Source organism: Somniosus microcephalus, chromosome 27 (assembly GCF_052327205.1).
Source record: "Somniosus microcephalus isolate GS21.2 chromosome 27, FLI_Smic_1.0, whole genome shotgun sequence".
NCBI classification, from domain to species: Eukaryota; Metazoa; Chordata; class Chondrichthyes; order Squaliformes; family Somniosidae; genus Somniosus; species Somniosus microcephalus.
The window spans coordinates 16855484-16867949 of NC_141013.1; the positions used below are offsets into that span (position 1 = coordinate 16855484).

The 12466-nt window shown below is 46.2% G+C and overlaps 1 protein-coding gene across 3 annotated transcripts in view; it reads right to left on the reverse strand.

Moving 5' to 3' along the window:
* Positions 1-12466, reverse strand: part of agbl1 (AGBL carboxypeptidase 1) — a 268365-nt gene that overhangs the window by 46252 nt on the left and 209647 nt on the right. The gene's annotated exons all lie outside the window — the stretch shown is intronic.

The following is a 12466-nucleotide window of genomic DNA, read 5'->3' on the forward strand; positions in this document are numbered from 1 at the left end:
AACACAAAGAATGATTTGTACCTGGAATAGGTTCTGGGTAGAGTAGTGGAGGCAGCAACTCTGGAATTATTCAAGAGAGAGAGTTAAAGACTGTGATGTGAGGGGGCTGGGCGGGGGGGCGGGGTGGGGCAGCGAAAGTTTCAATGGAAGGATGAGCTGAATGGGCCAGAAGGCCTCCTCCATCTGTACTTATCATTGTGTTAAATAAAATGTAATCAGCAGCAGCATGCTGTAATTCGGAATGAATTTGAGAACTTTGCGCCGTATTTAACTTCGGGCCAGTTTTCAGTGGATAAGCAGCAGCGTAAGTTAGAAACTCACCCACTGCTCCAGAAATGAGGCCCGGGGATATTTGAAACTCCTGGACCCCAGTTAAATCCCGCCAGCCAACCGCCCACCGATTCCAGCCGGGAAGTCAGCGGGGAGCGGCGGAAAATAGTGCGGCTCAGAGGCTGCCCGCCAGCGGCAGGTAGCTAACGGGATTGGCTGCCAGGCCGACCCGCGATTGGGAGGGCAATCAAGTTGGTGGCAGGGGAGGCCTAAGCTTTCCTTGTGGGCGCTCCTGCTCCTCCTAGTCCCACAAGGTAAGTAAAATAAATGTTTTAAAAGCTTCCCTGTTTGGGCCCCTGATCCTCCTCGCCGGATAGGCTGGCCTGGCAGGAAACTCACTTCCGTTTTCCCGCTCAGCTGCCGAGTAAAAATTGCAAGTCGGGTCTTGATGACGTCATCAGCACCCGACAGGCTTATGTTAAAAGGGCTTTGGCCAGCTGTCCTCGCTGCGTTCTCAGGAGGGCAGATGAAAATCACAACCTGTGGGCTCCAGGGGCGGACAAGTAACGTGGGTGATTTTAACTGCCCATCTGCCAGGTTTTCCACAGGTCCGGTAGAATTAAAATCGCCAGCCCTGTTTTAGTCCCTTGAGAAGGCTCCATTATAAAATGGAAAGACTGTGTTGAGTTGAAGGTGTAGCTTCACTTGTCTCAAAGAGCCACAGCTCATTGACGCATGCAACTCAAATGAATTATGCGTTTTGACAGAGCTAAATACATTGCTGCAAACTATTACTGCTGCTGAGAGATTCGCAACAGTTTGTCAAACATTATGTGCACTACTGTGACAAAGCCTTTATTAGCACAACTTTTTTTCAGAGATCATATGACATCATAGAATCATAGAAATTTACGGCACAGAAGGAGGCCATTCGGTCCATCGTATCCGTGCCGGCTGAAAAAGAGCTATCCAGCCTTATCCCACTTTCCAGCTCTTGGCCCGTAGCCCTGTAGGTTACAGTACTTCAAGTGCATGTCCAAGTACTTTTTAAATGTGATGAGGGTTTCTGCCTCTACTACCCTTTCCGGCAGTAAGTTCCAGACCCCCACCGCCCTCCCTCCGACTACAAATTGTTAAATAAAATAGACGCTATTCCTCTGACCAGCACAGTATGTGCGGAGTGTTACTAAACCTGTTTGTTGCGGAGATGTTTAGGGTTTGTCTATCACCACAGTGCACAGCTGCAGAGATTAATGTCTCTGGCATCAATAAAGACGGATAGTATGTAACTGAGGGATTCGTACTGAGACACAAGTAGAGATTCACAAGAGTTTAATTTGGCAGCATGAAAGATTTCTATGAAACAAATCCCTCTTAATTCTTAATTTAATATGTAAAGAACAGCATTCTGTTATTGGATTTTTGTGCCTTATGTTGTATCTCGAGCTGTTTGTGCTCTGCCTGTGTTTTGCGGCAAAGTATATGACAAGGGCAATGCAAAGCTCCCATCTTAAACTCCACAGGGGTGGAGGAGAGAGGGGAAGGGGGCTGTACGGTAATTTCCATAGGAATAGGAGACTCCCACTGCAAACTACATAAGGAGGGAGGCTCCCATTAAAAACATCAATTCTATGGGGTTGGGGGTGTGCCATAAACTCCATGCTGGTGGGTTAGTCCTGCTCTCAGCTCTCTAGTGGATAGGATTCTCAAAAAACCATGGGAAGGGGGCTGAGGGGCCTTCTGCCGTAAATTCCATCAAGTGGTGGATGGCATCTCCCCCGATAAACTACATGTGAGGAGAGTCGCTTATCATAAGCTCCATGGGTGGATGAGTTTTCCCACCATAAACCCCATGGTGAGGGGCAGAGAGATAAACCACCAACTCCATTGAGGGGGCGGGGCGATCTCCTACTTTAAACTTCATATGGGGAAGGGGACCACACACCACCCATAAACTACTGAGGGAAAAGGGCTGTCATCATGAGCTTCATAGAGGAAGAGGCTATTACTAATAACCACATGGGAAACGGTTGAGGGCTCTACCATAAACGCCACAGGGGAGGCTGGGCTCCTACTATAAATTATATGGTGACCTACAGTTACACTAGTCTGAAAACATGTGATCTTGGAAGCTAAGCAGAGTCAGGCCTGGTTAATAACTTGGATGGGAGACCACCTTGGAATACCAGGTGCAGTAAGCTTCTGCTGCCACCAGAGGCTGCTCACAGCTCTGCACACTCACACTGCCGTTAATCAATCAACAACCTTTTCCCTGCCTTGCAGGGAATGATGGCTTGTGACTTTGTACAAAGAGCTGAGAACTGAGCTCTGCAATGTCATAAACTGTAAATAAAATGTTCAAATGTAAAAATATAAATATGGGGAAGAATGGGGAATCTCCATGAGGAGAATGGGGTACAGAAGTGATTAAATGACAAAAGGGCTGATGGTGCAAGGCAAAACAGGGTGGTAATGGGACAAGTAAAGAATCAAAAGATGTGTTTAGAGGAGCTGTAAATGGCAGCAGCAGAACCATTACCAGCATCTGCTGTCTTTTAATCTCTCCCACCTTCCACCCGACCTGAGACCTTCCCTTTCGTTCTTTCCTCTCCTCCCTCCTTTTCCTGCCTCTGTACTTGCTTAAAAACCATCGACCTGAAACGTTAACCCTGTTTCTCTCTCCACAGGTGCTGCCTGACCGGCTGAATAGTTCCAGCATTTTCTGTTTTTATTTCAGATTTCCAGCATCCGCAGTATTTTGTATTGGTGATGTCTGGGTTTGTCTTCTTTTCCAATCGGAGAAGTTAACCCTTTCCACCAGCAGCTGAACGTTTTACCCCTTTCTAGCATCAGATTAACTCTGTTTCAATCTTCACCAAGCATTGCTGAATGTAAACATATATTGTGGGTTGTTACATTTTTAAATTTTCAGTGGATATTTCCCCACTGAAGGAAATCAGGAATTGACAAATTAACCCCTTGGACTCTGAAGAAGAGCCACAGTAGATTCTCGGTTTTTCTTTTAAACAGGGGACCATGGTTTTCAGGACCGCATGAGTGTTGATGGTGTTACAAAGAAACCTTTGCTGGAAAAGTGTTGGTGCAGGCAGAGATCCAGTAGTTTAAGAATTTAGGGGGATAAATTCGGTTGCTTAGCGCCTCCCGTTAGCGCCCCCTGTGGAACTTAGCGCCCGAGTGCGGCGATTTTACCGCCGCTCGCAAAATTGACCAAACATAGAAACATAGAAGATAGGAGCGGGAGTAGGCCATTCGGCCCTTCGAGCCTGCTCCGCCATTCAATGTGATCATGGCTGATCATCCAAATTCAGTGCCCTGTCCCTGCCTTTTCCCCATATCCCTTGATCCCTTTAGCCTCAAGAAACATATCCAACTCTTTCTTGAATATATTTAATGAACTGGCCTCCACCGCCCTCTGTGGCAGAGAATTCCACAGTTTCACCACTCTCTGGGTGAAGAAATTCCTCCTCATTTCAGTCCTAAATGTCCTACCCCTTATCCTTAGATTATGACCCCTGGTTCTGGACTCCCCGGCCATCAGAAACATCCTTCCTGCATCTAGTCTGCCCAGACCTGACAGAATTTTATAGGTTTCGATGAGATCCCCTCTCAATCTTCTAAACTCCAGTGAGTATAAGCCCAATCGACACAATCTCTCCTCATACGTCATTCCTGCCATCCCAGGTATCAGCCTGGTGAATCTTCGCTGCACTCCCTCCATGGCAAGAACGTCCTTCCTCAGATAAGGTGACCAAAACTGCACACAATATTCAAGCTGCGGTCTCACCAAGGCCCTGTACAACTGTAGCAAGACATCCTTATTCCTGTACTCGAACCCTCTTGCTACGAAGGCCAACATACCATTTGCCTTCTTAACCGCCTGCTGCACCTGCATGCTTACCTTCAGCGACTGGTGCACAAGGACACCCAGGTTTCTTTGCACTTCCCCTTCTCCCAATCTATTACCATTCAAATAATAATCTGCCTTCCTGTTTTTGCCACCAAAGTGGATAACCTCACATTTATCCACATTATAGTGCATTTGCCATGTTTCTGCCCAATCACCCAACCTGTCCAAATCGTACTGGAGTTTCCCAACATCCTCCTCGCAGCTTACCCTCCCGCCCAGCTTTGTGTCGTCTGCAAATTTGGAGATATTACATCCAATTCCCTCGTCCAGATCATTAATATATATTGTGAACAACTGGGGTCCTAGGACCGATCCTTGCGGTACCCCACTAGTCACTGCCTGCCACTCGGAAAACGACCCGTTTATTCCAACTCTTTGCTTTCTGTCCGCCAACCAGTTCTCTATCCAAGTCAATACCTTGCCCCCAATCCCATGTGCCTTAATTTTGCACACTAATCTCTTATGTGGGACCTTATCGAAAGCCTTCTGAAAGTCCAAATACACCACATCCACTGGTTCTCCCTTATCTATTTTACCAGTTACATCCTCAAAAAATTCCAGTAGATTAGTCAAGCATGATTTACCTTTTGTAAATCCATGTTGACTTTGTCCAATCCTGTCACTGCTTACCAAGTGCTCTGCTATTACATCTTTTATAATAGACTAGCATTTTCCCCACTACCGATGTCAGGCTTACCGGTCTATAATTCCGCGCTTTTTCTCTACCACCTTTTTTGAATAGTGGGGTAACATTAGCTACCCTCCAATCCATGGGTACCGTTCCAGAGTCTATCGAGTTCTGGAAGATGATCAGTAATGCATCTACTATCTCTAGGGCCACTTCCTTAAGTACCCTGGGATGTAGACCATCAGGCCCTGGGGATTTATCGGCCTTCAGTCCCATCAATTTTCCTAACACCATTTTCCTACAAATACTGATTTCTTTCAGTTCCTCGCTTTCATCAAACCCTATGTTCCCCGGCATCTCTGGGAGGTTATTTGTGTCCTCCTTTGTGAAGACAGAACCAAAGTATGCATTTAGCTGGTCTGCCATTTTCTTATTTCCCATTATAAATTCCCCTGATTCTGACTGTAAGGGACCTACGCTTGACTTCACTAATCTTTTTCTCTTCACATATCTATAAAAGCTTTTACAGTCAGTTTTTATGTTGCCTGCTAACTTACTCTCATATTCTATTTTCCCTTTCTTAATTAATCCCTTTGTCCTCCTTTGTTGACTCCTAAACTGCTCCCAATCCTCAGGATTATTGCTTTTTCTAGCCAATTTATATGTCCTCTCCTTGGATCTTATGCTATCCCTAATTTCCCTTGTTAGCCATGGTTGAGTCACCTTTTTTGTTTTATTTTTACGCCAAACTGGGATGAACAAATTCTGTAGCTCATCCATTTGGTCTTTGAATGTTTGCCATTGCCTATCCACCGTCAACCCTTTGAGCGCCATTCCCACTCAATCCTACCCAACTCGCTCCTCAGACCATCGTAGTTTCCTTTATTTAAATTGAGGACCCTTGTCTCTGAGTCAACTACTTCATTCTCCATCTTAATGAAGAATTCGATCATATTATGATCGCTCCGACCCAAGGGGCCTCGTACAACAAGATTGCTAATTAGTCCTTTCTCGTTGCATAATACCCAGTCTAAGATGGCCTGATCTCTGGTTGGTTCCTCGACATATTGGTCCAGGAAACCATCCCGTAAACACTCCAGGAATTCCTCCTCCACGGTATTGTTACTAATTTGGTTGTCCCAATCTATATGTAGGTTAAAGTCACCCAGAATGACTGCTGTGCCCTTATTACACGCTTCTTTAATTTCCCTTTTAATGCCATCCCCAACCTCCACCTTATTGTTTGGAGGTCTATATACCACTCCCACTAATGTTTTTTTCCCCTTAGTATTTCTCAATTCTACCCATACAGATTCCACATCATCAGAGCTAATATCCTTCATTACAATTGTATTAATCCCTTCTTTAACCAGTAATGCTACCCCACCTCCCTTTCCTTTTTGCCTATCTTTCCTGAATATCGAATACCCCTGGATGTTGAGTTCCCAGTCTTGGCCATCCTTGAGCCATGTTTCCGTAATCCCAACCAAATCGTATTCGTTTACCTCTATTTGCGCAGCCAATTCATCCACCTTATTACAAATGCTCCTCGCATTAAGACACAAAGCCTTCAGGCTTGTTTTTTTAACGCTCTTAGACCTATTAGAATTATTATTTACTGTGGCCACGTTTGATTTAAACCGTTGATTTCTCTGACTGCCACTTTTGTTTTTCTCCTTCCTATCTTTTGCTTTTATCCCTGTTTTCCTTTCCTCTGTCTCCCTGCTCAGGTTCCCAACCCCCTGCCATTTTAGTTTAAACCCCCCCGAACAGTGCTAGCAAACCTCCCCGCAAGGATATTTGTCCCGCTCTGGTTCAGGTGCAACCCGTCCGACTTGTACAAGTCCCACCTTTCCCAGAAGCAGGCCCAGTGATCCAGGAAACTAAAGCCCTCCCTCCTGCACCAACTCTTTAGCCACGCATTCATCTGCTCTATCCTCCTATTCCTATACTCACTAGCACGTGGCACCGGGAGTAATCCAGAGATTACAACCTTTGAGGTCCTGCTCTTTAATCTGCTACTTAGACATTTTGTGGCGGCGCTAAACACTACCGCCACGATCTCCTGCGCCTGCAGATCATGACGTCAGTCAAGTGTGCAACGCCCCAGACCGGATATTGAGTTGCCCCCCCGCCTTAGCGCCTACCACTAGGAACGACAGGTAGAGGGGAATGTTTTCAAGTCGGGAAGGGGCTGGGGGAGTGCGATTTAAAGGCGGGCGCTTCCTGCCTTTACTTGTCGGCAACATTTTTGGTACACGCAGATTGAGAGGGAGAGAGACATCTGGAAAGATTTAACACTGACCTAAGGAGTTTTGGCCCTCAACACCACTTTTGAGGTTCTTAAGCGTCGAGCTCTTTCCCTGGGCCTATCCATTAGTGCTTCCAACACAATTGCTTTAGAGGTCTCTCCGGGCCGAGATTCAAGGCTGCAATGAGCAGCGAGTGGCTGGTCAGCAAGATGGCCCCCCCTTTAAGAACTGGACGGCAACAGTCTGTCTGGCTTCCATGGTAACTGACATCACTTGAGCTTCGGTAGTGTTCTGAGGTAGCACCTCGCTCCCCGACGTTAGCGCCTTAAGAGAGGTGTGTAGCGCCTGATTTAACGCTCAAATCACCTCCAGGGGCGATAGAGGCAAATTTTGCAGTCAGAGGCGATAATTAGCGCCGGGCGCTAAACTTTGCACCCAGCCGATATTAGCACCCCAAAATGGGCGATACCCAAATTCTCCCCCCTGATGTTTAAGGGGGTAATCACATTTTTTTTTAATAAGTCCAGTCGAAGCGGTTCCTACCCAATGCTGTATATCAAGGAAGAAAGTTTTTTGGGGAAATAAAATTGAACATTGACAAGTCCCGTCAGTCCAACAATGCAGCACTTTGGACTCGGGATCATTTTCAAATGATAAATGGACTCCAGCACAATATAGCAGGTTATTTTGGGAAATAAAAGGTCCAAGTAGAGGTTGAGTAAAATAAACAAAGAATGTGTTGATAACGAGGACCAAGTTGGAACTATTTAGTCTATGTTTCAAGGGTCAATGATAATATGGTTTTGGACAGTAACAACGATTGTAATGATTTGTTGTAATGAAAGACTCCTCAGTGCCTATCGATGGAAGTTGTTAGAAACAACCATCGACCTGAAACGTTAACTCTGTTTCTCTCTCCACAGATGCTGCCTGACCTGCTGAGTATTTCCAGCATTTTCTAAGATTAAACCACTCCCACAGGACTCGCATCATAAACTCTATGGGGACTCGCATCTTATACACCACGGGAACTCATAACATTATCTCCCTGAGAAGGCTTGTGCCATAAACTCCCTGGGAAATCAACTCATAGACTCCCTGGGGACTCGCACAATGTTCCCTTTAATTTTTTTGTGTGTGCGCGACCCCTTTAAGGGGCTGCACGGCCCATTCTAAATACCGCATCATAAGCTCCCTAGGAAGGCTTGCATGGGGGCACACTTTTCTTTTAGCCGTTTACATCATTTCATGGTGGTTTCGCACATTGCCAGACGGAGAACCCTGTGGAAATTCCAGACACGTGTTTCCATTAATGCTTTCACTCTGCAGGCCTCATATTTGTCATGAAGAATTACATGCACATACCAAAGATTATTAAACTGGGGCTTACCCATTTTTGTCTTCGAAAGTTAGATGGAACAATACGATTGTGGACCCATGCTTATTGGACCCAATCTACATATGCAAATTTATTGATTCACGTATATAAATCTAGAGAGTAATAATTTTCTGGAGATTTGTTCTGCAACATACTCATAGTCCTCTTCAGAGTAACATCTCTAACTGTTCCATCGAGAGGTTTTATCTTTGGAAAGGAACTGGCTGTGGCTGCTGCAGTGTGACGGTAAACTGGGACTGGCTGACAATTATCATTGTTCACAGTCAACCAGAATAATACTGACACAAAGATCAGTACTAGGTGTATGGGAGTCAGTCAAAACAAAGGACTGCCTCCTTAGCTGATCCAACGGCCGTGTTTATTTCCATATGTATGGAGGTTGGTGAGTGCTGAACGGCTAATCAGTTGAGATTTCCTATTTGTGGCTCTCCGAAAGTCTTCTGGATTTAATCTCCTCATTGTGACACTGCCCTTTAATTATCTCAGCCCTGTAAATTTGACTTACGTTCAATTATTGTCTCCCACCATGGGTGTCCTTTCTAGACCGCCTAGGGTGCATAGGATGACATGGCATATACGGCACAGATTCAGGCCATTCAGCCCAACCAGTCCATGCCGGCGTTTATGCTCTTTTTTGACTTTGTGCGCTAGTGTAAAACAGGTGAGAGCAAATCGGCTACAATGGAAATAAAAATCGGGAAAGTTGCAAAAAGGGCCGCCAATTCGCTATCACCCATTTTATACTATCAAGAAAGCTCAAAATCTACCCAACCTGAGTCTACATCTCCTGCTGTGAATAATTATGCTAAACATCTTAGAATTGAATACGATTTGCACTCGATCATTTATTTACCAGGATTGCTATCAGCTTTTAACCATTTACGACTGGTTTATATCGGAATATGAAAATTGGCCACAGTATTTTGTGATGCAAGCTCTTTTTGTATCTTGGGACCAGCATTCGAGCATTCCTTCTTTTTGTGTCATTGTGGGTCTGGAAGAACAGCCTGTCGACATTGCCCATGCCCCAGAACAAGATGGTACCGCAACAAGATCCTGTGTCTCTGTCACCAACGTTTGCATGCAACAGCACAGCTACACATACCCTGGAGGATGCAATTAGTGAGATTGAGGAGCTACCACCAGGTGAGTCACAGGGTACAGGTGCTGTAACCTGCTGCCCAAATGGCTACATGGCTGCCATTAATTGCTCCTGTTTGGGAAATACAGCAGTTCAGGGAAATTAGGTCACCACATCATGTTGCAGTTGATATTCAATGGAGACAGAGGGCTGAATCTTAACTCCCACAAATGGGTGGGCTGGTGTCGGGTCAGAGGTTAAAATTCAAAAAATCTGAAACAAGAACTCAACGTGCTTCAAACCCGCCCACTTCCGCTTTAACGGAGGCGGGCGACCAATCCGCTCGCGGGAGGCGGGTCGGTCATTTAAATATTATAATGAGGCTGCATGCCTTCATTTTAACAGTCATTCTATTATAACTCATGTCGGCCGGGTTTCCCAAGCTGCGGGAAACCCAGCAGGTGAAAGGAGCTGAGAAGGGCTGATTCTATGAGGTGAGTGCCTTTACAGCACTGCTTGGGGGCCAGGTGGAGCAGGAGTGTTTCCTCCAGGCCCAACAAGCTTACCAGTAAACCACCACCAGCCCCCCACCCTGTGATCTGTCTGCTCCCCTCCCCCACTGCCAGGCCCTGACTGCCATCAGATCCACCCACCACCATCTGCTCTGCCCAACCACTATGTACCCCCCACGACCACCATCTGCTCCACATGACCACCATCAGACCCCCCGACCACCATCAGACCCCCCGACCACAATTGGGCTCCACCCCCACCCCCCCGGCGATTGGGACATCCCCACTCGACCTACCTGCTCCCCTCGGCTGCGGCCTCGTGCTGCAGGGTTCCCACCCAACAGGCCGTCAGTCTGTCAGCCAGGCTGCCTATGGGCAGGAAACTGACAGAAACAAATTCAAAGGAGCCCTGCGGTTAAATCGGCAGGACATTCGGGAAACCCATTCTTCCGGGTTTCCCGACTACAAAACAGCCCTCTCCTGCACGGAACGCAGCTCCGGGCTAACATCTTGGCCAGAAGCCCAGGACATCCATCTGGGATACATTGACGGGAGCTCGGGACAGTGGGATCAGGTGCCTAAGACATGCTGATAGGCACCCAGAACATGGAGATAGAGGTTCGACCCGAAACCTTGACTCTGTTTCTCCTCTCCTCGATGCTGCCTGACCTGCGGAGTGTTTCCCGCTCTTCCTGTTATATGGAGATAGAGACCTTGGACAGGTGACCAGGACACAGGCACAGGGATCTTTTGCATGAGGAAAGGCATCTTGAACGCAGAAGTGACAAAATAAGCTTCCCCAAAGGGCATAAGACCAGCTGTCTTGTCTTTATAGAAGCAGGAAATGGGATGATGCATTAAGTATAACCACCATCCCAGCAAGCAGTGATAGCTCCCAATTGTTGGTAAATTCGAAAGGCTGCAGTAGTACATTACACTGCAATTGATCGGGCAAACATAATTCTCTGCTTCTGGTAATATCACGCCAGCTAACCTCTGCTGGCACAACCAGCTGCGTCTGACTTGCATTAGTGCCGCAAGCTGTGTCTAACATATGTTGGACCCAAACCCTCGAGTGATTGATCACGTCACATACAATAAAGCCATATCAGTACAACCCCCGTCCCTGATTACCAAAAAGAATCAGAAAGAAAGATTTCAATAAAGTTACAGAGCCAACGCTGCAGCCATGACTGGAGACGGGTCGGTCCCTTTAAGATGGAGCCTTTCCGGGACAAGCAAAACAAATGCTGTGCCTTTAAGACGGAGCGTAAGACAGATGTTGGCATTACCACGACTCACCGAGGTGTCGGATAAATCAATCACAGCCCCGTAAATTGATCACACCTCAAGCAGCCTGCAGCTGATTAATGAACTCGGGGCCCTATCCCTCTGCAGCTCACTGCATGCAAATGGCTTTGATATCATTTATCTCCTGTCAGTGCAGGTGATCAATGAGGTAATAGATGGCACAGCTGGGATTACCTGCACAATAGAACTAGCAGGCAGTATAATTCTAAAACTCCATTGGTAAAGAAGAAGCAGGGAAATAAATTATAGTATCAAAGAGCTTACTGTACAATATAAAGCACCAGAATGACTGAAGCTTCTTCCTTTTGACTGAGTCAGATCAATTGTTCTTCAACAACCCAGCAGCTGCTAACTTCAGAAACAAAACTCCAGTCTCCAAACATTCTGATGCTTGATGTCAGAATGAAGCAATGACGTTGTGACAATCTCTTTTAAGTAACCCGCTTTACCTGTAACTGGGAGTGTTTTAAATGAGCGTTACATGACTACGGGTGTGTTCCCGCATTACAACAGTGACTCCACTTCAAAATCACTTCAGTGGCTGTAAAGCGCTTTGCGACATCCGGTGGTCGTGAAAGGCGCTATATAAATGCAAGTCTTTCTTTTTTTTTAACTGTCCATTGTCAAATAGCCTGCGGTCATTCACTGTGTGGGCTCAAACATAAGGAACAGAAATTTGGACAAGGCACTGGTGGGCTGTTGCTGCATTATGGACCAGTCCCCGGCCAGGAATCAGCATTGTCCGGAGAAAAAGAGCATAAATTGGCAAAGGGATGTTTCAAATATTTCAGAGGCACAGGATTATAACCAGGAAATGATTTTGCCAGCAAAACCCTTGGCTTTAACACACCATCATAAAGGGACACCCCATTTGTACCAGTTTTTTTGTCACAGAGAAAAATAAACAAGAAAGGAAAGGGGTGTAACTTAATGTAATTCAAGCTGCATGACAGGCTTTCGGACAGAGAGAGAAAGTGAGACCGAGGCCCTGTGTTTGAGGCCTCTGATTCCAAGGGCCTCAATACACATTGGCAGCAATACACTTACTGCCCCGTTTCCGGTTACTGGTATATTTGGTGGGCCTT